At 43.3% G+C, this 5121-nt stretch overlaps 1 pseudogene; it reads left to right on the top strand.

Annotated features, from left to right (window-relative positions):
• Positions 1-1220: 1220 nt before the first annotated feature.
• LOC102855611 lies at positions 1221-4916 on the top strand (annotated as a pseudogene).
• The last annotated feature ends 205 nt before the right edge of the window (positions 4917-5121 follow it).

Raw genomic sequence — 5121 nt, 5'->3', positions numbered from 1 at the left:
ATCCATATTGAAAGCTGCAGTCCTTGACCTTCTGCAGCAAGCGCTTCAGGTCCTCCTCAGTTTCAGCAAGCAGGGTTGTGTCATCCGCATAATGCAGGTTGTTGATGACTCTTCCACCAATCCTGATGCCACATTCTTCCTCATACAACCCAGAGTCTCAGATGATCTGTTCTGCATACAGATTTAAAAGGTATAGAGACAGAATACATCCCTGATGGACCCCCTTCTTGATTTTCAACCATGTATTGTCTCCTTGCTCTGTTCTGACGACTGCCTCTTGGTCCAAGTAAGTATAGGTTTCCCATTAGCACAATCCAATGTTCTGAGATTCCCCTTCTTCTCAGAGTCAGCCATAGCTTGTTGTGATCCACACAGTCAAAATCCTTTGCATAGTCAATGAAGCACAGATACACATTCTTCTGGTATTCTCTGCTTTCTGCCAAAATCCATCTAACTTTAGTTATAATATCCTTAGTACCATGACTTCTTCTAAATCCAGCCTGAACATGTAGCAGTTCTCTGTTGACATATTGTTCCAAATGATTTTTTATAATTTTCAGCAGAATATTGCTTGCATGTGATATCAATGATATTGTTCAATAATTTCCACACTCTGTTGGGTCACCTTTCTTTGGAATGGGAACAAATATAGATCCCTTCCAGTCATACATTTGCTTTATGAAACTAGGTAGATCCCCACAGAGAAGGAAGTCTGGAAAATATCACCTTAGCCTTCAGCCTCTGTGGCAGAGCAAGACAAGGATTGGAATGGGCAGAGTGAGAGACTTCTGGGCAAGATGGCGGGCTAGGCAGATGGAAGTCCAGAGCCTTCACTGAAGACAGCAGAAAAAAACAAATAGGATGACAACTCTGGATCTCTTGAGTTTAAAGAGAAGACAAAGAAGTACTTCAAACACCAAATGAAGAAGAAAAATACTTAATAATGAGACAGAACACAGAACCACAAACAGTGCAATGTGGATATTTGAATTGCCATCTGCTTGGTATGGGAATCCAGGACTATGGTATCCTCACCAGAGGTTGGCTGAAGAAAGGAGAGGTGTGATTCCCACCCTAACACTCCCCTCCCCATGTTCCCCTGGAAATCAGGGAAATTACTTTCCCCCACCATCAGCACCCACCAGGCGGTCAGCAGCTTTCTTGGCCCCTTGCCTGCTCTGTTTGGGCCAAAGTCTTTGCCATTTTGTATCTGACTGGGAATGTGTTCACGGCTCTGTGCCCAGGGACTCCCTTGGGGAGGAGGTGGACTGTGCCTTGCCTGGCCTGCAGTCAGTCTCTGGTGAGTGGGAACACCACCTCTGACTAGGGTCCTGGACTTTTGTTGGGCACTCTTGCTTGGCCATAGTCACATTTGGTGCAGTGCACCCTCTACAAAATGTTCTATCTTTACAGATTTCAGGGAAGCAGTGACTATTCTTTCACTTTAGCAGTCTCTGAGGCCCTGCCTGCACCCTTGCCTAGCCTGGCAAAAACACCATCCACAGCCCATGTGTATTATCCTAGGTTCTTCAAAGGCAGGCAGAAACTCTGCCCCAGGCTGGGTGTCCTACCTCTTAACCCTCCCTAGACTAGAAGAGGTGTTACTTGTGACCTGGCTCGTTTCTTGGAGCCTCAACCACCTCTCAGATGAACAGAAACTCTGACCCAACTGGGCATCCCAACTCCAGCCTTCTGCTGGACCAGGCTCAGGCCAGACAACGCTTTCATTTCCCAGAGTACTGACAAGAGCACCAGTCAGGAGCCCAGGCCACCTCCCTCAAAGGTCTCTACTTTTTCCTCTCTTATTCTTATTTCCCATAGCTTTTTTAATTGTTTGTTTTATATTTTGCTCTTGGGTGGTTCAGGTTTTGCTTTGTTCTCTCCTCCTCCCGTAACTTCTTTATCTCTTAAAATAATCGCCCTTGGGCCTTGCTGAGTTGGGCCGGCCTGGCTCCCCTCCCCAGGCTGCCTGAGGAAGCATGGAGGGGAGAGCTGGCCAGCTGGCGGGTGGGCGACAATGTTGAATTTCTGTGCTGCTGCCTGGCCTTCTTCAGGTTCCTGCAGGATCCAGCCAGATGCTGGAAGGGGGTGGAGAATTGTAGGAGAGCAGACTTAGATGATAAAATACCTGATCAGCTTAAGTCATGTGCCAAACACTTTGAGACCTCTATGATCTGTAGAATTTGTCCTTATAGGGCAGTTTTTGGAGATAATGCTATACCAACAATATTTGATCTTACCAGTCATCTGAACAATCCATATAGTGGGCACAGAAAGTGAATAAAAGAATTGAGTGAAGATGAAATCAGGACACTGAAACAGAAAAAAAAAAACTGATGAAACTTCTGAACAAGAGCAAATGCATAAATAAACAAACAACAGCAATGCCCAGAAGCTCAGTGCAAAAGAAGGTGATGAAGAACAGGATGAAGACATTTTGCCTTTGACCCTTGAGGAGAAGGAAAACAAAGACTACCTACAATCTTTATTTGAAATTTTGATTCTTTGGGAAAGCAGAACATACTTTTGGATGGTCATGAAACTGATGAAATCCCAGATGGTCTCTTTACTCCTGATAACTTTCAAGCTCTGCTGGAGTGCCGGATAAATTCTGAAGAGGTTTTGAGAAGGCACTTTGAGACAACAGCCGTCAACCCACTCTTCTGTTCTAAAACCCAGCAGAACCAGGTGCTCGAGATCTGCGAGAACTGCATTAGGGAAGAAACTCTCAGGGAAGTGAGAGACTCCCATTTCTTTTCCATTATCACAGACAATGTGCTGAATTTAGCTGGGGAAGAGCATCTGTCTGTGTTGGTGAGAGTTGTGGATGAATCTCATAATCTGAGAGAGGAATTTGTGGGCTTCCTGCCTTAACGAAGCTGATGCGGAGATTCTGGCTGTGAAATTTCACACTACAGTAACTAAGAAATGGGCATTAAACATGAATACTGTCCAGGCTTACATCATGTCCAGTGGATGTTCTTCCAAGATGACGGTTTTCTCTTCTACACTTTCAGGGAAATATCCTCAAGCCATCTACACACTCTGTCCTTTCTGTGCCTTAAATACGTGGTTGGCAAAATCTGTACCTGATACGGGAGTATCTGTTGTACAGGGAACAATTGAGGAAGTTTGTTTTCTCTTCCACTGACCACCACAACTGCTTTTAGAACTTGACTGTAATTTCTGGCCTTTTTCAAAACAGTGAAGAAAGGGATAATGAGCTGAAGGAAATTTGCCATTCTCAGTTGATAGGCTGGCATGATACTTTCGAAACCTAAGTGGACCTCTTGCAAGCACTTGTTTGTCATTGTTGTTAAGTGCTGTCGAGTCGTAGGTGACTCGTAGTGACCCTATGAATGAAAGACCTGGACACTTGTATAACTTTCATCCTTTCTCTAGGTTCATAGGGTTTCCGGATGTCACTCCTGCTTCCAAGCTTGTTTTAATCAGGAAGCTCCACGCAACTGTCCACCATGTGTAACCATTCTTGCATTTGACACATCAGTGTCACAGTGTTTAGCTTCACAGCAACCATGTACCTCTGTACAGCAAGTGGACAGACCAACATTATACAACCTAGAAGAATGTTTGAACAAAAACAATTAAAAACATGCCTCCGGGCTGCAGATTAGAGTCACCCACCTTTGGCTTGCATCACTTTCTGTACACTAGGCCAACTGCTCTCTCTCTATGCCGTTGTTGTTGTTAAGTGTCATTGAGTCATAGGCGACTCATAGCAACCCTATGAACAAAAGACCTGGACACTTGTGTAATTTTCATCCTTTCTCCAAGTTCATAGGATTTCTCTAGGTTTTATAAGGTTTATTTTGGGAGTGGATTCCACTCCTGCTTCCAAGCTTGTTTTAATCGTAGAGCTCCACCAAACACTGTCACCGTGGGTAACCATTCTCACATTTGGTTGCTGTGTCAAATGCAAGAATGGTTCTATGTTTAGATGGTATAAATAATGACACAAGTGTTAGATGGAATAATTGCATAGCTGGCCAAGACTTTATACACTGTAGTGCAATAACAGATTTTTATTTCATTGTTACAATTGTTCTTAAAAACTTCTTGTCTTTTACAAGAGCTTTTGGGGGAAACCCACAGGGTCAGACCTCTGATGTCTTCTTTGCTGCCAGCAGCTTGACTGCAGTGCTGCATTCACTAAATGAAGTGATGGAAAATATTGAAGTTTATCATGAATTTTGGTTTGAGGAAGCCACAAATTTTGCATCCAAACTTGATATTCAGATGAAACTTCCTGGGAAATTCCGCCGAGCTCAGCAGGGCAACCTGGATTCTCAGCTAACCTCAGAGAGTTATTATTTAAAAAACCTGAGTGTCCCAAGGAGAGAGCATATTACTCAGGAACTTAAAAGATATATTCTCAAAAAAAAATATATATTCTCAGAACAGCACCTCAAAGCTCTTAAATGCTTATCTCTGGTCCCGTCTGTCATGGGGCAGCGCAGGTTTAATACGTCAGAGGAACACCAGGCTGGCATGTACAGGAGTAACTTACCCAATCTTGACACGCTGTCCCCCGAGCTTCATTGTTGGAGAATCAAGTGGAAACTCAGAGGAAAAGATTTAGAGCTTCCATCCACCATTTATGAAGCCCTTCACCTGCCTGACATCAAGTTCTTCCCAAATGTTTATGCATTTCTAAGGTCTTGTGTATTCTTCCAGTGATGAAGGTTGAAAATGTGCGCTATGAAAATGAATGAAAGTGTCTCCAAGCATACTTAAGAAACCCTTTGATAGACCAAAGGTCAAGCAACTTGGCTTTGCTTAACATTAATATTGATATAAAACAGGATCTAGATTTAATGGTGGACACATATATTAAATTCTATACAACTAAGTCAGAACTTCCTATAGGTAACTCAGAAACTGCTGAAGATACCTAAGAGACTGTTCTAAAATGGGGTTTTTCTTATATGTTATATTTGGTACAAAAGCTGCAAGGTTTATGTTGGCCACTTAATCACGGAATAACTTTGCCTGCATACCTAATGTATGTTGTTGTTGTTATGTGCCATCGAGTCGTTTCCGACTCATAGCGACCCTATGCACAACAGCTCTAAACCCTGCTCTATCCTGCGCCAACCGCAC

Source organism: Elephantulus edwardii, unplaced genomic scaffold (genome assembly GCF_000299155.1).
Source record: "Elephantulus edwardii isolate Elephantulus edwardi_28Jun2011 unplaced genomic scaffold, EleEdw1.0 scaffold00058, whole genome shotgun sequence".
Classification (NCBI taxonomy): domain Eukaryota; kingdom Metazoa; phylum Chordata; class Mammalia; order Macroscelidea; family Macroscelididae; genus Elephantulus; species Elephantulus edwardii.
This window is presented reverse-complemented; position numbering and strand designations above follow the sequence as displayed.